Consider the following 27850-nt stretch of genomic DNA (forward strand, 5'->3'; position numbering starts at 1 on the left):
GGTGGAGTAGAATAATGGAGGTAGAAAAAGAGAGGAGCAAAAATGTATGGAAAGAAAGATGGTGACTGTGCCAGGGTGTGAAGGGACATAAGAGTAGTGCCCCCATCTTTCAGTCCACTAGAACAAGGGCTCCTTAAGGAATAGTTGCAAACAACTAAACTATGGAGTCATGACCATGATACATTATCTTTTCCCAGTAGTGAATAGGAGAACTTGACCCATCTTTACTTTCGTCCTTGCTTCTCGCATGATCTTGTCTATTTCAGTTTCTGACTGAGGCATGATTAACACCTAATGACTATCCAAAACAACAACAACAAAACATGGGTAACTAGTGAAAAGGGCACATTTCGTCTGCTGTTAACTGGCTTTAGCATCATAGTGTTGAGTCTTAATGCAGCAGTATGCACTACATAGGAATTTATTTCTAGAAATGATGCAATGTTTGAGCATCAGTATGGGTTGTCAATTATTCCTTGGTATTCCAGAAAACAAGGTCAGAAGATATCCATTTAGTCTTCTGAGTTACCCTTGGTATGAGGTTCCTGATTGCTCTATCTTTTTAGACATTCAAGATTTACCATGGCAGAACCAGAGTGGCATTTTTGAAAGCCTAGAAGTACCTACTGCTGTCTGTGTACGGAATAGAAGTAGTACTTTCTCTCTGTCAGGCACATAGGAATTGCTATGAGTACATGGAAGGGTCATATGGCGAATCAGTAGTGAAGAGTGTGATTTATAGGTATGCCGTGCAGATTAAAATACACAAAAATAGTAAGGAAATTTACAATTTCAAAGCAATTTGGGATTTAAGCCAATTTGTCTATGGTCGTACTTGTCAATATTTACATAATCCACCATTTCTTTAGCAATCTTCCCTGTATAATAAATTCTGGAGCATGGAAGTTTATTTCTGCTTTTAATGTTATCGTGCTCACTGCAGCAAAGATGGAGAATGATACCAGAGTAAGGAAAAAGATTTTCTAGACTATCCAGCTATTTTTTCCTGATACTTTTTAGTGGATTTTATGGCCAGCCAATTTTCAGTTTAGTGTCCTCAAAGCCCCTTTACTAATTGTTGGCAAATGAGGTGCCCATGTTAGGAAGCACCTGTAGGTGTTCATGACTTGGCAAAGTGGCAGATCTGCAAGGCCTTGTTTAACTAAGTCATTACCCTCTCTTAATGATTTCTTAGAGCATCTTAACAAAAAAATGGTCCTGACGTAAAAGTGAATTGAGATAAACATTTCTATCCTCTTTTTAAAAAAAAGGCTCATCTGTGATGGCACAACTCACTGAAACCAATTTGCTGGTAGATTTGCTGGCATTTCCACCATGAATCCTGTCTTTCCAGAGTTTAGAGAGTAAAAATTCCCTTTGGTTTGTAACTTGGCTATAATGTTGAGGTATAAGCACTTGCAAAAAATCAGTTTGATCTTTAAGTAATCTGAGTCATAACTATTCTGTGGCCTCATAAAATTCACAGTGATCAGTTATTACACTCACTATACTTATTATAACTATATACATTTCACAGCCATCAACAGTAGAAATTAGGATCAAAATCACAGACTACTACTACTTGTGCTAAAGAAAAATCTCACTAGTTGTAGTATTTAGGCATATGTCTTTTGTGGGCTCATCACTGCTGGTCACAAACATAGAACTGGTCAGAAAAATGGGAGAAAATTCTGCAAACTCTCTGGACAGATTACTTCTCCCATGAAGCACCATGGTCTCTCCTCTTGGAGATGGGTGCCTGGGCCACATAGGAGAATGGAGACATGACACAATTGAACTACAGCTCTCATGCAGCACCACAGCAGCATTCCCAAATGGAAATATTTTGGTTTGGGGACATTCATTTTTTCAATGAAAAAAAATCAAAATTTTCCACAGAAAGCAGACTTTTTCATGATTAAATTATATTTTGTCAAAACCCAATTTTTGGTCAAAAAACAGTTTAGATGGAAATTTTTCAACCAGCACTACAAATATTTGAGCAAATCTAGTGAGGCAATTACAAAATGACAAAAGAAATATCATGGGATACCTGGCTTCGATTCCCTGTCCTGGTCTCACAGTTTCTGGTCTGGTCATTGTGCAGGAGGTGACCCAGCCTTTGGAGGGAAGCCCCCTCTTCAGCTGATTAACACTAGTGTTGGCAGGAACTAAAGAAAGCCCTATTCTGCCTCTCTCAGGAAGGAAGGTGGCTGCAACGTGATCATAGAGAGTGGGTGTATATTGAAAGCATGGACTATGGAACTGCTCTCCAAGGAAGGTGGAGAATTCCTGGAGGAAAAACAGGAGTTTACTAGGTTAAGATGCTTTCTGTTCTCACATAACTGAAGTTGCTTTGATCTGAATTTGACAAGTGATGTGTGTATTATACAACTGCAAGCACTTTGGTTTCTTACTTAAAAAAAAAAAAAAACCAAGTAGCCCAAGGCCCAAAATCTGCTCTCCGGTATGTGCACGAAACTCCCACTGTCTTCAAATTATTAACTATGAAAGATGGGAATGGACCATGAACATAAATTACCTGCATTTTCAGGATTTTAAGAGAGTCTATGTGGTTCAGACAGTAGGACTTTCCTATCTGGGCCAGGAGATTCTGGGTTCACATTCCACACCGGGGTTTTGGTTCATACCCAGTGCAGTGTTAGAGGTGTTGATGTTTGAATGAGCTTTTAAACTAAGGCGCATCCTTACACGGGGTCCAGTGAAGTCAATGAATTTTTTCTGTTGATTTCAGTGGAGTCAGGAATTTATCCCAGCTCCCAAAATTAGTCTTAGCTACATAACTGGTATTCTACCTAACAGCCACTTTCTCAGTGAAACTGATTGTAACATCAAATGCTCCAAATGACTTATCAATGAAATGGCTGCTACATTACCTATACAATCACTGTACTACTGGACTTTGTCTTGTAAATGAAAAATACTGTGTACTGTAAAACCAAATTATATCCTCTGTGCATAACATTATCCTCTCTAAATATTGTCTAAACAAATACTTACAGTACTTACATTACAAACATAGTAATTGTAGCTCCAACAATCACATTGTAAAGTACTTAAATACATATTTACATGATCCATGTATCAGATGCCATAATAGTCCTTGGTAGTGTTGGCTCTCAGGGCAGGTCTACACTAAGGGCGGGGGTCGAACTAGGGTACGCAAGTTCAGCTACGTGAATAGCGTAGCTGAACTCGAAGTACCCTAGTTCGAACTACTTACCCATCCAGACGCCACGGGATCGAAGTCCACGGCTCCAAGGTCGACTCCACCACTGCCGTTTGCAGTGGTGGAGTACCGGAGTCGACCGGAGCGCGTGGGGAGTTCGAACTATCGCGTCTAGATAGTTCGAACTCCGAGAAGTCGAACTCACCGCGTCGACCCGGCAGGTAAGTGTAGACTAGCCCTCAGACTTCTGTAAGGAATGGTATTATTTATAAACATTGCTAAAACTTCCATATATCTTGTTGCTTTGATGAATTGACTTGCACCTTGATGACCATTTTAAATTTAGGATCTTGATTTTTGGCTGAAATCTAAGCTGAAAATGTAACGTTAGTCCAAAAATATTACATTTAACATATCAATTTATTAAATCTCTTTTCAGGGATATCTTTCATCAATTGTAAAAGTCCTTCCAGTACATACAAAATCAAGCCCTAATCCCATAGGAAGCCCCATTCAAGTCAATGGAGACCTACCGGTGTAGATCAGTTTGCAGCATCAGGGTCCAAAACATTTAGTGCTTGTAATCTGTTTGGTATATGCTAGAAATATAACAGTTCAAATTACTTATTAGAAACTTAACTGTAGTTTTCCTTTACTTGTGCATCTGACATGTAATTAGTATGAATGAGTTTCAGAACACTGCTAGGCACACCTGAGTCTTTTGGTTATCTAGTAGTACCCACCCTATGGGGTGTACTGTATAAGATTTCACAGTCTTTTCAACTTGCATATAATTGGCTCTGGTACATGAGAGCAGATGCAGGGCTACTGTCACAGCTTTTCATTTATATGTTTAGGGTGAAATACAGAACAGAGGGCCAAGAAAACCTACTATAAGCCCTAGGTGAATTTCTCACCACAACATTAAGCTCTCCTTTCTGCCCTGGTGATGTTAAACCTGTTCACAAAAAATAGTTCATCAAAAAAAAAGGAAAGCTGGTTTTATCTCATTTTTACCCAGACAATGTATGCAAGACCCAAGATTCCATGTGCCACCTCCTTCATCTCACCTGCTACAAACTCCTATACTCTGCCAGCTGTGGGGGATTCAACCACACAGAGGTGAGTATAGAAAATATATTCAGAACTGTTGCCTGTGTTTGTAGAAGTCCAAAAAGTAGTAGGCGGAAGTTCTCTGTCATACTGAAGGAGGGGAAAACCTGAAATATGTCTCAACCAGGGGCCGTGATAAAAGGGACATATGCCAATTCCCTGGTGGCTCCAATTCTTAACATAGAGCTCTGTCATGATAAAGCCAGCCCCTACACAACAACGGTAGTGAAGCAATACATGTTAGATTAGCATTTTAACCTGTCCCTAGTTTTAGACCCACCTCCATGCACAAACCAGGGAGCCATGCAAATGGTGGGTTTGGCAGCATTGTCTGAGCTGGTCCTCATTCCCCCACCATAATGATTTACACCACTGCGGTCAGGGCAATAGCAATGATTGACTACTATTCTTCCACTAAGACAATAAGAGATGGTTACCATTAATAACAAGTAGACTCCTATCCTGTACTTCCTATTTCTGTAAGGCAGTCTCCGCCCTGCAACATATTAAAAAAAAACCCTCTTAGCTCTGCTCTTGTTGGGTGGAAGAAGAGGAAAAGTTGCTGCATTATCAGTAGAAAAAATCATGCGTGTTTGCTGTTTTTATTCTCGTGCAATAGGACAGGGATGAAAAATCTGTATTTTGTTTAACATTTAAGGAAATAATGGATAAAACGTACTTTGTTTAGGGCAGGAGACACTCTAGCACAGATTCACATTCAGGAAAGTGTTTATTAAGCCTAGTGTACATGCATTTTCGTACTGATAGAACTATTTCAGGTAGGTTTGTGATTTTTTAACCAAAATAATTATACTAGCACAACCCCTTGTGTAGATGCAGTTATACTGGTATAACTGTTACTTTGTCTTCTAAATATGTATAGATTTGTTATAACAAAGAAATCCTAGAAATGAATCAGAGAAATTAGAGATGATTTAGGTCATCTAGTCCATTCCTCTGCCAGCACAAGATTATTTCTTACATTATAAGAACATAAGAATGGCCATACTGGGTCAGACCAATGGTCCATCTAGCCCATTACCCCATCTTCTGACAGTGACTAATGCCAGATGCTTCAGAGAGTAGGAACAGAACAGGGACATTAAGAATGATCCATCCCATGTTGCCCAGTCCCAACTTCTGGCAGTTGGACATTTAGGGACAGCTGAGCATGGGGTTGCATCCTTGATGGACCTCTCCTCCATGAACATATCTAATTCTTTTTTTAACCCAGTTATACTTTTGGCCTTCACAACATACCATGACAATGAGCTCCATAGGATGACTGTATGCTGTGTGAAGAAGTACTTCCTTACATTTGTTTTAAACCTGCTGTTACCCAGGGTTTTTAGAACCCAAAGCAGTGGTAACTTTACTGTCTTTCTCCAGGCAGTGTCAGGAATAAATCAATGGGGACACAGTTCTTCTGTCTGATACATGATTGATACAAAACAGAGTGCCTTTACCTAAAACTACTTTTTTATTAGATCTTAAACACACACACATATGCTGTTGCTGTAGGTTTCAGAGCATCTTAAACCTTTATATTTATCAAAGTTAAGATGGTTTCAAGGGATCAACAATTGACCTTCCGGCAGCCCTTCCTTCCATCCAACTGATGGGGAATTTTAGGTGTCAGGTCCTCACCGAAAGAAAATTTCCTCTGACTGCTCCAAAGCACAGTTTCTAATTAAACTTTTTATAAATTTTCTCTAAACAAAATGCATAACTCATAAAAGCCCCTAATAGGCTAACAATTTGCCTAGCAACAGCCAATAACAATTCTTATTCTCCTTAGCAGCAAAGCATTTCTAATCATAACAACAATAAACTGTACATGTCAGGGGTGCCTAAAACCAAGGTCAGCTGTCCAAACATTCCTTCTATTTTCATTGATCCTTAACTCCCTGTCCAACCTCCCATTCTGATTAGTAGAGCTGCAAACATGCAGTTGCACGGCCTTGCCTCTCGGGGCCTAAGATTATCCTTAGCTATGTGATATTTGTGTTTCGGCTGGCACTGGTTGAACATACAGAATGGCTGACTGCAGTACTGTCAAATTCAGGGGCTACCCTACTGCCTATTAATTTCATTGGGTGACCCCTGGTTCTTGTGTTATGTGAAGGAGTAAATAATACTTCCATATTCACTTTCTCCACACTATTCTTGATTTTATAGACCTCTATTATATCCCCCCGCATCACCTTTTTTCAAAACAGAACAGTCATTGTCTGTTTAATCTCTACCACTAATCATTCTTGCCCTTCTCTGTACCTTTTCCAATTCTAATATATCTTTTTTGAGATGGGACAACCAGAACTGCATGCAGTATTCAAGGTGTAGGCATACCATGGAGTTATATAGTGGCATTATGATATTTTCTGATTTATTATCTCTCTCTTTCCTAATAGTTCCTAATATACTGTGAGCTTTTTTGACTCCCTCTGCACATTGAGAGGATGTTTTCAGAGCACTATCCACAATGACTCCAAGATCTCTTTCTTGAGTGGTAACAGCTAGTTTAGATGCCATCATTTTAAATATGTAGTTGGGATTGTGTTTTCCAATGTGCATTACTTTGCACTTTTAACATTGAATTTCATCTGCCATTTTGTTGCCCAGGCTCCCAATGTAGTGAGCTCCCTTTGTAATCTTCACAGTGAGCTTTGAACTTAACTATCTAGAGTAATTTTGTACTGGTTGCAAATTTTACAACCTCACTGTTCATCCCATTTATCCAGATCATATATGAATATATTGAACTGCACAGGTCCCACTACAGATCTTTAGGGGACCCCACTATTTACAATTCTCCTTTGTGAAAACTGACCATTTATTCCTACTCTTTGCTTCCTCTCTTTTAACCAGTTATTGATCCATGAGAGGACCTTCCCTCTTCGCCCATGACTGTTTGCTTTGCTTAAGAGCCTTCAACGAGGTCCTTCACCAAAGGCTTTCTGAAAGTCCAAGTACACTATATGGAATCACCCTTGTCCACATGTTGGTTGACATCCTCAGAGAATTCTGATAGATTGGTGAGGTGTGATTTTCCTTTACAAAAGCCATGTTGACTCTTCCCCAACATTCCATGTTTATCTATGTGCCTGATAGTTCTATTCTTGCTATAATGTCAACCAATTTGCCTGGTACTGAAATTAGGCTTACCAGCCTGTAATTGCCAGTATCGCCCTTGGAAACTTTTTTTAAAAATTGGCATTACATTAGTCACCCTTCAGTCATGTGGTACAGAGGCTAATTTAAGCAATAGGTACACACCACAGTTAGTAGTGCTGCAATTTCATATTTGAATTCCTTCAGAACTCTTGGATGAATACCACCTGGTCCTGGTGACTTATTACTGTTTAATTTCTCAATTTGTTCCAAAACCTCCTCTACTGACATCTTAACCTGGGACAGTTTCTCAGATTTGTCACCTAAAAAGAATGGCTCAGATATGGGGATCTCCTCCACATTCTCTGAAGACTGCAAAGAAATCATTTAGCTTCTCTGTAATGGCCTTGTCCTCCTGGAGTGCTCCTTTAGCAACTCAGTCATCCAGTGGCCCCACTGACTGTTTGGCAGGCTTCCTGCTTCTGATGTATTTTAAAAATGTTTATTGTTAGTCTTTTTTGTGTCTTTAGTTAGTTATCCTTCAAGTTCTTTCTTGGCCCTACCTTATTATTCTTTGACACTTGACTTACCAGAGTCTATGTTCCTTTATATTTTCCTCACTAGAATGTTTAAAGGATGCCTTTTTGCCTCTAACCGCCTCTTTTGCTCAGCTGGGTTTGTATGTGTGTGTATTTGTTTGTTTTATTTGGGGCATACCTGGAGTATGAGCCTCTATTATGGTGTTTTTACATAGTCTCCATGCAGTTTGCTTGTGACGGTTCCTCTTAATTTCCATTTAACTAGTTTCCTCATTTTTGTGTAGTTCTCCTTTTTAAAGTTAAATGTGGTAGGATTCTTTTGCATTTTCCCCCCTACAAGGATGTTAAAGTTAATTACATTATGGTCATCATTACCAAACAGTTCAGTTATATTCACCTCTTGGACCAGATCCTGTGGTCCACTTAGGACTAAATCAAAAATTGCCTCTACCCCCCTGGGCTGTAGGACTAGCTGCTTCAAAAAGCAGTCATTTATGGTTTCTAGACATTTTATCTCTCCATCCCTTCCTGAGGTGACATATCAGTCTGCAGATAGTTGAAATCCCCCCTGCTCCCCAGTCAGGAGGTCAGTAGTATATTCTTACTGCTATTCTCTTATTGTTCAAACATGGAATTTCTATCCATAAAGATTCTACAGTACGATTTGATTCATTTAAGATTTTTACCTTGACTCTATGCTTTCTTTCACATATTGTACTACTCTGTCATTCCTATATATTTTATACTGTGTCCCATTGATTATCCTCTTTCTACCAAGTTTCTGCAATGCTTATTATATCAATATCCTCATTTAATGCCAGGCACTCTAGTTCACCCAACTTAGAATTTAGACTTCTAGCATTTGTATATAAGCACTTGTATATTTTGTCAATACTAAGGTGCTTGCCTTCATGTATTATATTTACATGGGACTCTACATTTCAGTGTTCCTCACTAGCTAATACCTGTATTTTACTAGCTTTTTTCCTATCATCTTTACTAGGATGTAGACTTTTCCCTTTTGTAATCAGGAAGGCCAAAGCACAATTGGAGTTGCAGCTAGCAAGGGATGAAAAGGGTAACAAGAAGGGTTTCTACAGGTATGTTAGCCGCAAGAAGGAGGTCAGGGATGTGGAAAGCTGAAGTACTCAATGATTTTTTTGCCTCGATCTTCACAGACAAGGTGTGCTCCCAGACTGCTGCCCTGGGCAGCACAGTATGGGGAGGCAGTGAAAAGCCCTCAGTGGTGAAAGAACAGGTTAAGGACTATTTAGAAAAGCTGGGCATGCACAAGTCTATGAGGCCAGATACAATGCATCTGAGGGTGCTGAGGGAGTTTGTTGATGTGATTGCAGAGCCATTGGCCATTATCTCTGAAAATTTGTGGCAATCGGTGGAGGTCCCAGACGATTGGAAAAAGGCAAATATAGTGCCCATCTTTAAAAAAGGGAAGAAGGAGAATCCAGGGAACTACAGACTAGTCAGTCTCACCTCAGTCCCTGGAAAAATCATGGAGCAGGTCCTCAAGGAATCTATTTTGAAGCACTTGGAGGAGAAGAAGGTGATCAGGAACAGTCAGCATGGATTCACCAAGGGCAAGTCATGCCTAACCAACCTGATTGCTTTCTATGATACCTACCTATTGCTATCTATGATAACTGGATCTGTGGATATGGGGAAAGCAGTGGATGTGATATACCTTGACTTTAGCAAAGCTTTTGATATGGTCTTCCACAGTATTCTTGCCAGCAAGTTAAAGATGTATGGATTGGATGAATGGACTATAAGGTAGATAAAAAGCTGGCTAGATCATTGGGCTCAGTGAGTAGTGATCAACAGCCTGATCTCTAGTTGGCAGCCGGTATCAAGCAGAGTGCCCCAGGGGTCGGTCCTGGGGCCGGTTTTGTTCAACATCTTCATTAATGATCTGGATGATGGGATGGATTGCATCTTCAGCAAGTTTGCAGATGACACTAAGCTAGGAGGGGAGGTAAATACGCTGGAGGGTAGGGATGGGGTCCAGAGTGACCTAGACAAATTGGAGGATTGGGCCAAAAGAAACCTGATGAGGTTCAACAAGGACAAGTGCAGAGTCCTGCACTTAAGACGGAGGAATCACATGCACTGCTACAGGCTGGGGACCCACTGGCTAAGCAGCAGTTCTTCAGAAAAGGACCTTGGGATTACAGTGGATGAGAAGCTGGATATAAGTCAACAGTGTGCCCTTGTTGCCAAGACGGCTAATGGCATACTGGGATACATTAGTAGGAGCGTTGCCAGCAGATTGAGAAGTGATTATTCCCCTCTATTCGGCATGGGTGAGGTCACATCTGGAGTATTGTGTCCAATTTTGGGTCCCCCACTACAGAAAGGATGTGGACAAATTGAAGAGGGTCCAGTGGTGGGCAATGAAAATGATATGGGGACTGAGGTACATAACTTGTAAGGAGAGGCTGAGGGAACTGGGATTGTTTAGTCTGCAGAAGAGAAGAGTGAGGGGGGATTTGATAGCAGAGTTCAACTACCTGAAAGGGGATTCCAAAGAGGATGGAGGTAGGCTGTTCTCAGTGGTGGCAGATGACAGAACAAGGAGCAATGGTCTCAAGTTGCAGTGGGAGATGTCTAGGTTGGATATTAGGAAAAACTATTTCACTAGGAGGGGGGTGAAGCACTGGAATGGGTTACCTAGGGAGGTGGTGGAATCTCCATCCTTAGAGATTTTTAAGGCCTGGCTTGACAAAGCCCTGGCTGGGATCATTTAGTTGTGGTTGGTCCTGCTTTGAGCAGAGGGTTGGACTAGATGACCTCCTGAGGTCTCCTCTAACCCTAATCTTCTATGATTCTATAATTCTATGGTCCCTAAGGAATGTCTCCACCCAAACTGTGTGCTCCACCACACCCGTCAGCTTTCCCCCAGCCCTCAGTCTAAGAAATCCTTTTTAATTGTACATGCCATTAGTCTGGTTCTGTTTTTGTGTACGTGGAGCCCATCCTTCCTGTATAGACTCCTCCTTTCCCAAAAGATTATCAAGTTCCTAATAAACCTAAAACTCTCCTCTTGACACCATGGTTTCATCCACACTTTGACCTTGCAGTTCTGTTTTTCTGGCCCTGTGTGTAGAATTGGAAAAATTTTAAAGAATGCTATCATGGACATTTTGGACTTTAATCTCTTACTTTGCAGCCTAATTTTGGCCTCCTTGACCTCTACTTTTCCCTATGTTGCTTGTATCTACATGTGCCACAACCACTGGCTTCTCCCCAGCACTGCATATAAATCTGTCTAGATGTCTCGTGAGATCTGCACCCTTCACATCTGGCAGGCAATTCACCATGTGGTTCTTCTGGTCACCACAAACACAACTATCTATGTTTCTAATGATTGAATCCCCGGTTATATTCACTAGAGCTTTGACTACATGATGAGCAAAACTGAAAATTATTTTTGCGGTTTGGGAAAGAGTACAGAAGTAATAAATAGAATTAGGGAGAGCATTGGATGGAACGTTTTCCCTTATGGTGTGGAATTATATATTACCATTTATCCTCTTTAAATAAGCAATAAATAAATTAAAAACTGTTTATCTGTATTATCAAGTTCTCATTCAGGGTGACAACACTGTTTCCTAGCCTGTCAACATGGCAGCCAGAAGTACCACTGAGGGTGAAATTCAGCCCTGTGCAGAGGGCCAGACCAAAGAAGTACTATTTTGAGTGCTTAAGTGGGAATTAAGTGGGAACATAGCTCTTGGATGGAATTCCACCTCTTAGGTGTATGTGGACATATTATCCAGACAGAGCTTTGGAAGAAGTTCTTTTTCAGTGAGTAAAGGGAAAAAATTAATCAGAAGATATAATGTAGGTAAAAATAAAGGCAGGCAGATGCATCTACATCACTGCTCTGCTCTTACATTCTGAAAAATCAGGAGACTTCCCAGGTTTGAGGCAAATGTTCATTGGCAGCTTTGGGAAAGTTCCTTTCATTACAAACACTAATTCTTTCTCCCCATATTTTCATGAATTATTACACAGTTGTCATGACAGTGCTCTAGAAAGAGAAAAATGGGTAAATATAAAATAGTTTAGGGAATTAAAAGGCCTCCCAAAAGTGATCTGGAATCACGGTCGGATTACGGTTATGAGGGGCCTAAGGTTAATGAGAGGGAAGGACCTAAGTATGCAAAAAAAAATTATGAAAGTCATCAAACATTTATCTGCATACATATTTACATATTATTTATTTATGTAAAATTTACCAGTTTATTCTACTCTCACTACACTCAATTCCTCAACCAGATACTTCTGAGTAAGAGGTAGCACGAGAGATGCTACGCTGTCCTTCTCTTAGGCCTCCTTCCTCCTAGGTAGTGCAGTGCTCATCTGTATGAGGATGATCACAGCAACATTCCCCATCCTGCTCACCTCTTTCAACCTTGTGCTTCTACCCTCAGCTCTCCACAGGGCACAGTACAAAGCAAAGCACTGCAGGTGTTTCCCCCAAGCTATGGATTCTATACCACATACCCTGTCTCACTCTGGCTGCAGTCTAGGAGGCAGACAGCTTTTATTATGTACAAGAAAACCACTCAGGTGTAAAATCCACTGGAGTAGAGGAAGCAATAGTGGGAAAATTACATTGGATGGCATTTTATTTTAGGCTGTCTTGCTCTGAAAGCTGCCTCCCAGTGTTGCACTGGCTGTGGACAATGAATTACTGTTTTCACACAGAACCCAATATTATTTGTGGGATGATACCCAGTTTGTGTAATTCATTCACCACATCAGGCCATTCTGTCACCAAGCTCTTCCACAGTTAGAATCATAGAATAGAATCATAGGACTGGAAGGGACCTCGAGAGGTCATCTAGTCCGGTCCCCTGCACTCATGGCAGGACTAAGCATTATCTATTCTAGAATGTGTGATCAGCAGCTCAGACATGAGGTTTTTTAAACCTGAGTTCTGTGTGCACCAGCCCCCTATGGTTTGCATTTGTTTGTTTTAAACTCTCTGTAAGAAAAAGGTAAGAGCTAGAAGGGACACAGATCTTTAGATGGTTGCCCAGTCATAATATTTAGCACTTCTGTACTATGTTAGCTCCTCAAAAATCACTGTACAAACATTAAACAAACTTAATCTAAAGTCTTTCAGCTTTTGAATGACAAGGAGTTGCCGAAACAGAACTATTCCCTGTTGTGTTCTCTGCCCCCTGAACAAAAAGACTTCACTGAAAATCTTAAAAGAACCATTAAAGATCTTTCAAAAGAACAATCCAGCCAAGGCTGCCGAAGTGACACCGTTGTTACATCAGGTCTGGTGTTTGTTTAAGACTGGTGTAGGAGGAAGGGAGAGCTTCCTGTTTCGTTTGCATGTGTAAATTAAGCAGACCTTGCTTATTTTTTTCCCTTAAAGTTCTCAGAGTTTAGGAGAGGAAAGTGAATGAGATTCTGCTTATACCAGGTGTGAAAAAGCAGACGGGACTAAAATCTATTCTTGTGCCAAAATCTGTTCTCCCTGAGGTCAATAAGGCTACACAGGTGTAACTGTCAGCAGGAACTGGCCTGTGTTCTCATTCCCTTCTCGAATCACATTCCAGGCTTACTCAACATTTTCATCTTGGGAAAGAAATTAGTTTGAGTTGGGGCAGAAAAATGAGAACTAACTTCAGGTTTATTTTGCTTTAAGTTTAATCAAATATGAGGTACTTTTATGATGGATTGAACTGCTAGAGAGCCAGCAAAGGGACAGAACCCGCCTTTAGCCTATTCAGCCAGTCTTTCTATCATAGCCTGCTAAGAAGTGGATTTAAAATCCTTGAGGGAGAGGGGAGGGAGAAACTTACAACATTAAAAGCAACAAAGAATCCTGTGGCACCTTATAGACTAACAGACGTTTTGCAGCATGAGCTTTCGTGGGTGAATACCCACTTCTTCTTGCATCCTAAGAAGTGGGTATTCACCCACGAAAGCTCATGCTGCAAAACGTCTGTTAGTCTATAAGGTGCCACAGGATTCTTTGTTGCTTTTACAGATCCAGACTAACACGGCTACCCCTCTGATACTTACAACATTGTGTGTTGAACTTCCTTCAGTGCTTTTGCAACCCCTTAAAAGTACAAAGATGTGCTGGCCTATTGAACTAGGCTGAGCATAAGGAAAGAACTTGGTTGCCTGTGCATCCCAGTACAGAAAAATACATCAAAGAAAATAATTGGATTTCTTTGACTTTTTAGTAGAGTTCAATACAGCATTGAACACAGTGCATCATAACTCTGAACCCCCTCGATGGAAGGTACTGTAAAAATTAAAGTACTGGTATCCAGAATGGGATGTTTTGTTTTGTTTTTCCTACAAATGTGTGGGAATTCATTCCTTATACATGGGAGAGGCAATAGTTCTGGCTGGAGCTGGATAGAATGTGTGCAGGTTCTGTGCAAGCTTCCCACCCTACCACTCTGGTACTGTACCCTCCACCCCCCAGGCACTCAACAGTTGTCCAGAAATGGGACCCAGCACACATAGAAGATGACAGTGACAGGCACTAGGACCCAGGAGGCAGCATCATGGAGCTGCCTGCCAGCCTCAGCCAAGGAGAGGGACAGAGGGAGCCTCTTCCCTCCCTGACAGCTAAGCAGAGCTTGGAGAAATTGGGGATGGGGGGCATAGTGTTTCCTGGGACAATGTCTGCTTAAACTACACCCATGGCTGTCATGGGTTCTGGTGGTAACTGGATTTTTAGTGTCTGATCACCAGTGTTAACCCGATACATGGCAGTGTGTTCCTGCAGCACAGGGAGATGCAGCAGGTTCCCAGCTGAGCTGGGCTCCTTCCAAGCCACAGGGCACTGCTTTGCCTTTCCTGCTGGCAGGAGCACTCCAGCAGGGCTACGTGAGCAAGCTTGCTTCCCCCCGCCTACACACACACACTCGGCCCTGGCCACATCTCCTCCTGACCAGTAGGGTCTAAAAATAGGAGGGCCTAGGCTATAGCCGTATTAGCCTAATGGTTAATCCAGCCCTGCCCGGAATGCATATAAAACAGCATTTTAAAAACAAACACTTTGGCTTCTTGGGGACAGAGGCAGCCCTCAGAACTCCAGACACTGATTCTGAATTTCAGACTTTCCTTTTGGTCCTTAGTCAGTCTTGTGTGCACATGTATGCAGTACTCCATGCAGTGGCCACCTGCTACATCAGATTGGAGTACTGAACAACAGGCCCCAAGTCCTTGGTGTGATGGTGGTGATTCAGGAGGCGAGGGGGGGCGTTATTATTTAATAACAAATGTAATAATTCCTTCATTCCCCATGTTTGTTTTCAATCCGGGTTGGAGGGAAATCAGTGGTGCAGTAGCTGAAGAGGACCTTAAAGACAATCTCTTCTCCAGTGGGGATTGGGTGAGCAGGAACCGCTGTGAGGGAGGTTGTGATCAGCAGATTGGGAGCCACAGCTATGGAGTGAAGTGAGAGTGTCAGGCAGGACTGGAAAAGCCGGCGGGGTGGTGAGTGGAGGAACAGCAAGCAGAGGATCTTGGCAACCAGGACCCTGAGCAGCAACTGGCCAGCCTGCACAAGTTTAGCAGCTACGTCCGCATCTAGAAGAGGAATAACAGCCAGCTTGCCATGGGGAGGTGAGTGCAGGAGCAAGCCTGCGAAGGCAGAAAGGAGCTTCTGAGCTGAAGAGCCAGTTCTCTTAAAAAAATATTGGTGAGATACACACAGCCTCTTGACAGCTAAACTGTTCCCAAGGCACCACTTTAGTGACATAGCAGGACTAGAGGGTTAAAAATGTAGGAAAGTTGCACACAATGGTAGTGGCTATGTGCACTCATTGGGTGGTTCCAGCCTTATTCACTCGGATCTGTTCATTTCCAGATTCTTGTCGAAGAGTCCCTTGCACTCCAAACCATCGTCCTTCCTTCTCCTTCAAACAGCACGGCCGGGGAATTACAGAGAAACCTTGGCTTGTTTTCACTCAGCAACAGCAAGCCGATCTCAGTATTGCAATCTATGGGCTTCATCTTCTGAGCTTATTCAACTCCTGTTACCATTAATGAGGGTTTCAAGCCTCCCTGAGCATCAGTGAAAAACACTACCCCTGTGTGTCTAAGAGGCAGACAGTATGTGGCCCAATTCATTGTTTAATCTTTTCTCCATGGCACACAGATAAATATGGTTTAATATATGGATGTAGATCCTCCAGCATATTAGACAGTTCATGCTATCTTTACACTATTTTAATGTAATCTCCAGCATCAGTCCATTGGGTACACAGCATTACACTATTCAAAGTGTTTTCTTAAACTCCAGATGAATAATAAAAAGAATTTAAGAGGTACTTCCACCAATAACCTTGAGCCCCAATGGCTGGTAAGAGATATCTTTTTGTAGGGCTAGGTCTATACTATGTTTAAATGATTTCCAGAAAATGGCCATTCACTACTCTGAGAGACAGCGATAGCTAGGGAAAGAAACTGCCTTGACAGGCTTTGTCCTTATGTGTATGTCTTGTCCTGCCTGTGTCTTGTCTATTGTTCTGCTTTAGTTTTATTCAGCCCAACTTTATGCCAGTGTAAACTCTGGAATAGAGCCCCATTTGAACAAAGTCTTTCAGGGAAGAAGGTTGGGCTGGCAAATAGTAGCCACAGCCTCCCTTAAGATAATGGTTCCCAAAAGGGTAAGGTTACTTACAAAGTGGGCAGTGTTGGACGAGAAGTGGTCATGGCCAAGATGGCAGGAGGGTGCAATGATTCCTCACTTTCCCTCAGCAGCTTCCACCCATACAGGCCCATCATAAACTATAAACATTTGCCCAACAAAATCCCTGCACAAAGGTGGGAAGGTATTCATGGTTTGTGGATGACATCATAAGTGTTTACCGGATTTCAGGCCAACAATGTTTCTTTTCCTTCAGACCACATTCCCTGTTGTCAGAGTGTGCTGTCAGTATACTTCTCTTTAGTGCCCTACCGCTTTCTTGCTGATTTTGCCTCCTCACCGTGTGTTCCTAGCTCTGCCACTGACCCGCTGTGTGACTTTGGGCAAGTCACTTAACCTCTGTTTGCCCTACTGCCTTTTATCTGATTTGTCCATTTAGACTATAAACGCTTTGATACAGGGACTATCTCTGTGTAGCTGTAGCACAATAGAGCCCCAATCACAGGTGGAGGTGATACATGGCATCTAGGCACTCCTTTAATTCAAGTACAACAAATTTTAATGAAGGAATTGTGCCTATTTTTGAATACTTCTCTCACCTAAGCTGTCCAACATTTACAGGCAATGCACATGCTTATGAGAATTAAAGGGACTTTAACTAAGAGGCCTAGCAAATAAAACTACAACGAATCCATGCAAATTACTTTGAATTACTACAACAAGGGAGCTTTGGTAGAAGTCCAAATGCAATAAGGTTAACATCTATTTGTGTGGAGGGGGAGAAATTCTGGACAAAAAAAATAATTATTCACTCTTCTAAATAACTTTTAAAATGTCACTCTTTCATTTAACCTGCTTTATTTCAAAACAACAAGGAAGGAGGTTTCCATTTTGTGATCACAGTTGTTTAATGGGTCATTTTGTTTGCCTTCCTATCAGGTGGCGGCAAAAACAGCATTTCAAATCTGCATCTGCAATTGTTTAGCAAACACTTTTGGAACCAGGGGAAATGTTTAATATGCATTTGAAAATATGACCCTTTTCTTGCATTATTTCAGGATCTACTTCACACTTTCATGTCAAAGGTCTATTTATGCATAATACTGTTAATGCAATTTTCCAAATTGTGCCATAAATACTGATACATTTTGTTCAAAATGAGGCAAATTTAATTTCCTGGCCCTATTCCCTAATTCCCACAGGAAAATTACATAAAGTTAGCTTTCTGCAGTCACAAGTCCTTCATATGACCACACAAAAGAGAATGCTAACAAAAGGTCAAACTTGTACTATAGAAAGATCAAGAATTTTATTTTATGCCAATGTCAATGTGATAAAAAAGGGCAGTGATCAAAGGAATTGAGCATTGCCTTTTACAGCTCCTGGTGATGCAGGAGATATTGAATGTGGATATAACTAATTGTATTAATTATTAATTATTATCACTATTAATTGAAATTTTTGAATAGAGAGATTTTGCTATGCAAATGAACCATTTACTATTCAAGACAAGAAAAAAAATGATAGAATACATTTAGCTCTTATACAGCATTTGGTATTTTTCACAATAGCTTACAAACATTAACTACATTAGTCTCATGGCATCTTTGTGATTAAGCTAGCTATTATTTCATATTCCATTATTTTACAGATGAAGAAATAGACACAGGGAACTTACCAGAGGTGGCCAAGCCCATACAGCAAGTGAATTAGACAGGTGGCATTAAAACTCAAGAGTTCCTGGTTCCCAGCTTTCTGCTTAGTCCGATAGATATTCCTTTATTAGCAGAAAAGCCAGCTAAGTTTTCTGTCTTTTGTTAAATTAGATTTTGCCACCCCACCATTTCCTCCTGCAATTAAACCTGGGCTCCTCATCACCTTGTTTCCACCCATCTCCCACTCAATGATGACTAGGAAGAGTTTTCATCCTTTCATTTCTGGTACCATCATGTTACTTCTTTGCATACAGAAATCTCTTTGCTGTGATGGTCAGAATAGCAGTGCGTGGGTGGGTTTGACAAGCAATAGTATCCTTGTGGGTAAAAGCAGGTAAACAGAGTTTACTCATTGCTCATTTGGGGAAAATGGAGTTTAGTTTAGATTAGTTTACCCATTCCTTTTTTTTTTAAACCACCACACCACTGACAAGTCACTTCTGCTTCCAGCACAACAACCTGCTGAAATACCAGCTCATGCTGATTTCAGCAGATCTTGCAATATAAGGACCTGACCCAAAGCCCACTCAAGTTAATAGAAGTCTTTGTCCTAAGTAAAAGCAAGCCTGGTTAGTACTTGGATGGGAAGCCTCTAAAGGCTTGTCTGCATAGGCACACTGTTAATCCAATTTAAGTAACCATGTGAATTTAAAGTGGATTAATTAACCTCACTAAACCCCTGTTTAGATACACCATTCAGTGGCCTTAATTTGGTTTAATTTAATTAAGATTAATTCACAACTTTAGTTAATTTTGGATTCATTTTTCTAAGTGTCCCTGTGTAGACATGCCTTAAGGAAACCCAAGTGTTGAAGAACGTGGGGTCAGCTTTTACATAGTTGATACTGTTCCTCAATGAGATAGTCTGGGGCCAGGGAACAGTAGAAGGGGTGTCTTTTGGATAAGATATAAAGCTGAGGTTTTCTCTACTGTTGCAATGATGCAGTTGTAATTCTTAACTGTGAATTGAACATGGAAGCATATATTTCAGCAGTGCCAAGAATGTTGGGTTTTTTTTTTTCATTTCTAAACTATTCATAAGTGGTAACCTTTGTCTCCCCAAACACCCCTGAAATGAACCTTGCCATTGTGAGCCTTTCCTGCCTGGTCTCTATGCTTGCTACTCAAATGTGCTATTCACAGGTGGTAGCTTTTAAACAACACAGAAGAATGACTTCTTAAAGGCTTTTGTCTGTGAGTGTGGTAGTGCCAATGCATTAACAAAATTGGCTCCCAAAAATCCATGAGGTTCAAATCAAGGGCTTACTATTCATATTTAAAGGCTTTAATAGTATGGAACTGTGCTTGAGGGAATATTTATGAGTTTATATGTCACCACAAAATTTGGGGTTGGAGTTGCTGGCCATCCTTTATTACAGTCCTGAGACAATAGAAGACAAAGTCTTCATTGGGGGTTCTTGACTCTAAAATGATCTCCCCTGCCACTTCAGCACATTGAACCAGGTCTCAAGACTTTCTGTTCACTTTTTGTTTTGTGGGTATGGATTTTTATTTTTAATTTCTTGCATATATAAAGTTTAGAAAGAGCTGTGGGCTACTCCAAGATGTAAGATGCTGCATAAATATAAATTATGACTGAAACAGAATTCATTTTAAAATTTGGATCTTTCTACCTGGTGGCAGGGTGCCACTCTTAATGGCATACCCTGCTAGAATGCTCTCTCATCCACATACACCTTACTTAAAAGGCTTGAGAATACAATGCTCATCCTGCAAATGTGAAAAGAATCCACTAATCTCTTCTAGGGCAGACATAGGAATTAAATGGATAAATCTAGGAGGTGCTCCTGCTGTGATTATCCATCTTGCACTTGGTACCCATGCATATTATCATCATCTCCAAAATATCCCTGATCTCCACCAGTCCAAAAAGCCAAAGATTGTGACAAGATAACTTGCAGGATCAGTGCCCCATTCAAAGTTAGTTGCAGGGAATATGGACTCATGATCCTTTCTTCTCAGTACAAAACACAGCAGACTGAAGTCATCAAAAGCATACTGGATGGATGATCTGCAGCTTTGAAACTTTAAGAAACACATGTTCATTACCGCTTGAAATTAGAGGAAGTATTAATGCAGAAGCTGTGATGATTATTGAATGTTGATATTTATGAAAACATTCTTCATTAATATTGAATTGTGTCATTAGCTCTGTACATTATGGTTTCCTATAAATATTGACATTCTATAATCAGCTAGCTGGCTGCAACCTCGAGGAGAATGAAAATGGCCATTAACAGAGCTCTGATAAGCATAAGCGAAAAATATGTGCTCCTCCTTGTAAACTCAGTGCAGAGAAACTTCAAAACGGGTTCTGTCATTTGCATAGGGAGAGCATTGCCCTTAGTACTGGTATCTCTGTTCTCATGGTACACATTCAATCAACAGTACATTAGGGCCCACATTTCCAACCTGCCCACACAAAAGTGCACATTCACTTTTCCGCACACACCTCTCAGTGCATACATGTTAACGCAGAAGTGCCCAAATGCTTTTGGGTTTGTTTTCAAAGCCTGGGCTTACAAGTGTGTGGTAGCATCTTAGGGCCTGTGTGACATGAGGATAAATGTTCACATCCTAAAACCCAGGACTGGCAATCTTGATGTCAGTTTTAGCAGAGATGCCCAGGTGTGAATGGGCATGGGCACTGAACCATCCTCTGGTTTATGATCTCGCTCTGTGTCAGGGTTGAAGCACCATAGCATGGCATCGTAGGGAAGCTTGCATTGCTGTGGCCCATGTTCTAAACATTCTATGGATAATTAGAGGATTTCAGCCAATCTGGCACCTTTCAGGTGCACCACATTCTCAGGGCTTTTAAAAATATTTTATTAAATTAACTCAAATGGACTTAAATTATTTTCATGAAGGAAATTAAAATGTGTGTGGGGTCAGATGCCACATATACAGTAGACAAAGGGGTGCCATCTTTAGGATAATTCCAAGAGAGTGGAGGGAAAGCGTTGCCAGCACCCAGATGCTGTAGCCAATGCACAAAGACACTATGAGTTCCTGAATTTCATTCACTTCAGCCCTTTGGCAGGCGATTTAGAAAAACCCACAGAAGCTCTGCCACCCAAACAGCAGACTCTAAGTTTAGCTCAATAAATGTAGCCCCTCCGTTATTATCATTAACTCTGATTCTCCACTGTTCTTTTTGATAAGGGCCAATGCCAATAAGCATTACAACTGGATTATTGTTTTATACGCTGCATGAAAGATATGTTTAATGAGAAGAAATAAGATTAATCTAACTAAAATCAGTCTAAGGGAATGATTGTAATTATAATGATTTGTAACAGTGAGTCTGAAGATTAACGCTATGTAGACATTGGGTGGTAAGGATGTTTAAATGCAGTACTCCAGTGAGATATATATTTACTGTGGTTTTTAATGTTGTAAGAAATTATGCTTTTCCCTCCAAGCAATGTCTATAGTTTCAAATGTGGTAGATTATCTTACTTCAAGATGGAGACAGAGATGTTTAGCTACAGAGATGATCCTGTTTGGAATAAAACAGAGGTTCTCAAACTTCATTGCACCGTGACCCCCTTCTGACAACAACAATTACTACATGACCCCAGGAGCGGGGACTGAAGCTCAAGCTTTCCGCCCCGGGTTGGGGGCCCAAGTCCCAAGCCTAGGGGCTTCAGCTCTGGGCAGAAGGCATGTAACCTGAGCCCCACTGCACGGGGCTGAAGCTCTTGGGCTTCGGCTTCAGTCCCAGGCAGTGCGGTTCAGGCTTCAGCTTCGGCCCCGGGCCCCAGCAAGTCTAATGCCAGCCCTGGTGACCCCATTGAAACACGGTTGCCACTCACTTTGGGGTCTTGGACCACACTTTGAGAATCCCTAAAATAAAATATTGTGTTCTTTAATCAGGTTGTTTTCATCAGTTAGCCATTCTGCAGGATTTCCCCACAGATCCCAGAATGCACCTGTAATTAGAGGGCCATACCCTCTGCCTCTGCTTGTGGGTCTGCAAACTCGCATGCATTGGAGCCATTGCACATTTCATTGACTTCTCCAAGTAACTTCAGTAGAATGGGGATTTAGCCTTCTATTAATTCTTCTGAATGTTCTGAGATACTCTACGTTATATTATTGCTGGAAAATTATATTGTATGTGACAGGAAATACTGGGACCCAGTGACAATGAAAAACAGTTTTGTTCCAGCTATAACAATCACCCGAACCATTAGAAAAATAACACATAATGGGCTAAATTCCTTCCTGGCATAACTCCGATGGTGCTTACACACTGAATTAGATGACTGAAGTTCTTTTTCAGATTGTGAAACCAATTAAATTAAAAGGGGAAATATAACATATCTTGGTGTCACTAAAACTGATCCCCATATTTCCATCACATATTAAATATAACAGCACCTTTCAGGTAGATGATTGGCATTGATGGGCATTTCAAAAGTTTAATATCAAGTGCAATTTAAAATTATATATGGGTGAAAACTGCTTCTCACCATGTGATCTTTCAAAATGCTGCACTGAGAAAGGTGGGTTCAGTTTTCTTTAAAAATCCTGCAGCAGTCAAAGAGTTAAATTCTTCTCCGATTTAAATTCCATTGACTTCAATCTATATCAGTAAGAGAATGAATCCAAAGGGATTGTCTAGTATGTATTTGGCCCTCCATGTTTAGGGCTAGCAATATTTGGCACAAGGAAGAAGCCTCTGACAGCTAATGCATGTAGTGGTGACGTGTTTAGGGCATGACAAATAGATCGGCTGAATTCTCAGGATAGTTTGCAAGTTGATGCTTCTAGTCTCAGATGTTTCCAATGGAAACCACAGACTTCAATTCCCCGGGGTTGGGGAGGTAGGGTGCCTGAAATCACATGCCACATTTTAGCAATTTGGAAAGTGACCTAAGTCTCACAATTAATGTTCCCATAACTGGAAGTTGTGTTCTGATTTGCCAAAATAAGGTTTCTTTAGGGCTTGCTATAAAACATATTCAGGTTGACAAGAAAGGGGAAAAGATGTGTCGCCTGTGCAGCAGCAGGGGACTGGCAGGCTGGACTCCTAGGTTCTAGGCCGAGCTGTGCCACTCATTGAGTGACCTGAGGCAAGTCATTCAGCTTTTCTCTTTCTCCATTTACTGTACTATAGTAATAATCACCTGCCTAGAGCAGTGCTGTGAGATTTAATTAATGTGTGTAAAGTGCTTTGATGTCTTTGGATGAAAGGCACTATGTACATGAAAAAGAGTAACAAAAATTAGCGCTGACTATTTATATTACTACTAACCAGCCACCAGCAACTATTTCTTCTCTCTGTTATTGAATATTTGCAAAAAAAAAAAAAATAGCCAACTTTGTTTGCTGCATGGTCGCCTGCACTGGATCAACCCATTTTAGAACCTGTTTCCTGGACTTATTTTTCTGCCCACAATATGCAAAGAGCTGCGATCTGTTTACTTTTCTCATGATATTGCACAGAACCTCCTTTTCCCTTAAAACAATGTACAAATTCCCTACCCCTCTTTCACCGCTAACTTTCCATAGAGAATAGTGATTTCTATTGTTTGTGAATTATATTTGCAAAAACAAATAGAGGAAAACATAATGCAAAGTTTCCTTACCATGATAAAGTATTATAAACACTTTTTAAGGGTAGCTCGGTAACCTCAGCTAACACTAAAGCAAGGTAAACTCAGAGGGATATTCATCAGTTATTAGTAAGAGCTGACTGAGGCTATCCGATTAAAACTTAGTGAGAATTGATGGATATGTCAGTCCAATTTGCAGTGAGTCTTTTCACTTATGAACCTTATGCATCACAGACCGTATCACCAGAACTATTGTGATTGCCATTACTTATTTGGTGCAAAATAGATGCTCAAAAGAGGTCATGACTCAATGACTATGAAAGCTAAAATACTCACCTGACAGAGTGACTGAGTCCAACCTGAGTGTCACAGGGCCAATGATCCCATCAGGCTGCTGCCTCAATTTCCCTCAATTTCAGGGCTGATCACCTGCCCACATTCCCCACCATATGTGGGCAACTGGCCTGAATTCCACCCGCCCAGGAAGCACTCACTGCCACACTCCAGTCTTTTCCCAGGCAGTTTTATTCTTAAAATATAAATCTTAGGCAAAAACATCAAACACAAAAATTAATTCTTCTGCCCACCCTGCGCTACAGCTCCCAGAGACTTTTCCCTTTACTTCTCTTAGTGCTGGAAGGAGGACGCACCCTTCCTTTCAATCCCTCTAGTGCTTCAGGGCCTACTGCAGGACCTCATCTCCCTCCCACCACTGAGCTTTAGTCTCAGCCCTTTATAGCCCTTCCTTGCTGGGTCTGGTAAATTGGCCAGGGCTAGCTGAACAGACCCTTGGGAAAGGCTAGCTACCTTTAAAGGGGCAGATCACCCTGTTACCCTGAGATCAGAGTACAGATTGCAAAACCCGCAGTTAGCAGACACTACCATCAATATATTTTAATTAAGATTAAAGAAAAAAGGAGAGAGGGGATTGACACATTTCTAGAGAGTGGAAATATGACTTCACCCTGAAAAACAGAGAAACTGGATTTCTGACTATTTCACTCAGTTAGTTTTATCAGTCATCAGGCTATTGTATTTGGGGCACATCACTACATTCTACCTATCTTGTAAAACCAGAAGGTCCTACTGCATGTTTAGAATAGTGCGTACTACTGCTAAGTGGGCTTTTCTGCAAGCTGAATTAAGCATTTGACACTATGTCACTAATAGATTTGCTGGGCAGGCTTTATTAGCTTTTCAGTCCAGACCCCTGGCTTGTGCTGATTTGATTTGGGTGTGTTAGATTGTTTACTTTTTTATTTAACTAGCGGTAATCCCTCGTTCCCCACATGCCTTTGTCCTGAGATCTGTGTAGTTCTCTGTCTACGGAATTCTAATGGCAGCTATCACCATACATCCTAACCTTGGATATTGTTATGCAGATGTTACATGATATTTTTGGTTTCTTGATGTCATTCTAGGCCTGGTTATGCATGGATTCTCACAGAGTGTCTATGTGCTGTGGCCATATTACATCAGCTGACCTCCTAGGTTACTATAAAAAAACTCCAAACAACAAGAGGTTTGGTGGTAGACTATAGCTCCCATACAAAAATGTATTGTGACTGACTCATTTTCTTCAGATATGAATTAGCGGTAAAGGGAGAGTATGAAAACTTTTTATATATAGCAAATTAGCCAGAATATAAGACAAATAGGTGAGATTTCTCTTCTCCACTTACAGAAATTATATTAAATCTATACTTCACGGGATCTTGATACTGCAGCTACTTTTGCCACTGCTTGTATTGATTATTACAATTCTCTGTTTGTAGGTCTCTCAAAATGTAGCCTTTGCAAACTTTTCAGTATTTTAAAAATGCTGCTGTCTCTATGCTGCTGGTGCATATGATCTCATCAAAGCTTAAAAAATTGTCTATTTTCCTGTTATAGAGTCTGGTTAATGTTGGTATGAATCATACCAGTTCCTGTTCTTGCTCCTCATTTGTGAAACTTGCTGCTCTCTTCAGTTTGGCTTTGTGTTTCCAGTAATCAACTTAAATCTCTTTGGAAATCACAATGTTCAGGTTAGAACAGCGGTTCTCAAACTGTGGGTCGGGACCCTGTTTTAATTGAGTCTCCAGGACTGGCATTAGACTTGCTGAGGCAGAAGCTGAAGCCTGAGCCACACCCCCAGGGCCAAAGCCCAAGCCCCATCACGCAGAACAAAGCCAAAGTCCAAGGGCTTCAGCCCTGGGTGGTGGGGTTCAGGTTACAGGCCCCCTTGCCCACCTGTGGCTGAAGTCCTTGGGCTTGGGTCTCCCTGCCCGAGGTGGTGGGGCTCAGGTTTCGGTCCCCACTGCTGGGGTCATGTAGTAATTTTTGTTGTCAGAAGGGGGTCGTGGTGCAATGAAGATTGAAAACCCCTGCGTTAGAATGTGCTCAGTGTAATTTTCCTGACTGTCATTTGTAAACCACTAAGGACATAATAAAGTATAAATAAAAACTCCTTGGACATAGATTTTATATTTAGCTAAAGGAAAATTGGATATGAAGTTTTGCCCATAAACATGTTACTGCACTTGATGCTATATGAACAATATACATTTTAAGCATTAATGCCCTCTCTAGCAATCATTTATTAGTCCAATAAAAACCATTAGTTCATTATGTTACCTTATGCACTTAATGGATGCCTAGCCAAGGCCCTAATCTGGCAGCTGGCTCAGCAAGGATGAGCTCCTGCATGTAGCTGCATTAAAATCAGTTAGGCTCTGTGTCGACGTGGGAATCCACCAGCTCACTGCTGGACTGGGGCCCAGCACACAACTGGTCTGGAAGGCCCAGATCCACAAAGGGACTCAGGCATCCAGCCACTGTGATCCACAAAACCACCTCTCAGCTGCTGCGTAACCTGGAGGGTGACTACGTTTTTGTCTCTGAACATGTGCATTGCTACCTTTCTCTAGGCATCCAGATGCCTATCTCCTGCCTAAGGCTCAGTGCAATCCACAACCTGGAGGAAGCCAGGCAGAGAAGCACCTGTCCAGTGGGTTTGCTCTGGAAGGGGGCAGGACTTAGCATACACCTCTGATGTTGGCATCTCCCATTGGCTAGCTTAGGCAGCTCCTTGCCTAGCATACTGATTTTTGTGGATTTCATTCTTCAGCACCTGTCTCTCCTCATACATCATATAGGGAACCCAGACACCCAGGTTTTGTGTATCCCATTGCTGTTCAAGTGATTTCCTAGATGCCTAAAATGCTAGGCCTAAGGGCTTGTCTACACAGTGTCAAACAGCACTATGTTAAAGTGTACCAGCAGGGTCTACACAGACCAATTAATGCGCAGCATATCAATGAGCTTTAGAAATCACACCCCTGTAGTGCGCATTACCCCACCACGTAGACAAGCCCTACGTCCCTTTGTGGATCCAGGCCTAAATAACTAAGGTGACTTAACTATCAGTCTTTTATGGACTGATAAAGAACTGCTATGAAGAGCTATATTATGGATTGGCAGTAGCCACTACATAGTTAATTCTAAGTCACATTTTTAAATCCCAGTGCTAGCTTCCACATAAAAAACCCAACTCCATTAATTTTCATATGCCATGTCTCATTGAGGGTTCAATTTTTCTGATGAGTTTGGGAAAAATCAGAAAAGGAACTTTAAAATCTTCCGGGGAAGTAGTCAGAAGTAATAGGAAAATATGGGGGAAACAAGGAAAAGAAAGAAAATGCTGCATCCGGCCAGTTTAAGGCACAGTCACCTCTGCATGGATAATTTCTCTCTTCTGGCCTAAGCAGGACAAAATTGGAGGGTGACTTTCTTCAGCCTGCTCCGAAAACAAAGGATGCTTTGCTGCCTCAGGGGGGAAAACCCGAACAGTCCTTAGCTTACAAAGATGCTTTAAAGCAGTATACTAACATGATCAGTTTTCCAACCTTGCTGCCAAAGTCTAGGGCTAAAGTTAGGAGTTTCCTGACCCAGTTTCGTAGCTG

The 27850-nt window shown here is 41.2% G+C and overlaps 1 protein-coding gene across 1 annotated transcript in view; it reads right to left on the bottom strand.

Moving 5' to 3' along the window:
• The window catches only part of NAV3 (neuron navigator 3), an 862925-nt gene that overhangs the window by 803408 nt on the left and 31667 nt on the right, over window positions 1–27850 (bottom strand). Inside the window, exons 6-7 of the mRNA XM_039497831.1 lie at window positions 18285–20367; window positions 4584–4717 (exon numbers count right to left, since the gene is read on the bottom strand). The gene's annotated coding sequence lies outside the window, so the exon portion shown is untranslated. The remainder of the gene's footprint in view (window positions 1–4583; window positions 4718–18284; window positions 20368–27850) is intronic.

The sequence above is a fragment of the Mauremys reevesii genome, linkage group 1, assembly GCF_016161935.1.
Source record: "Mauremys reevesii isolate NIE-2019 linkage group 1, ASM1616193v1, whole genome shotgun sequence".
Taxonomy (NCBI): domain Eukaryota; kingdom Metazoa; phylum Chordata; order Testudines; family Geoemydidae; genus Mauremys; species Mauremys reevesii.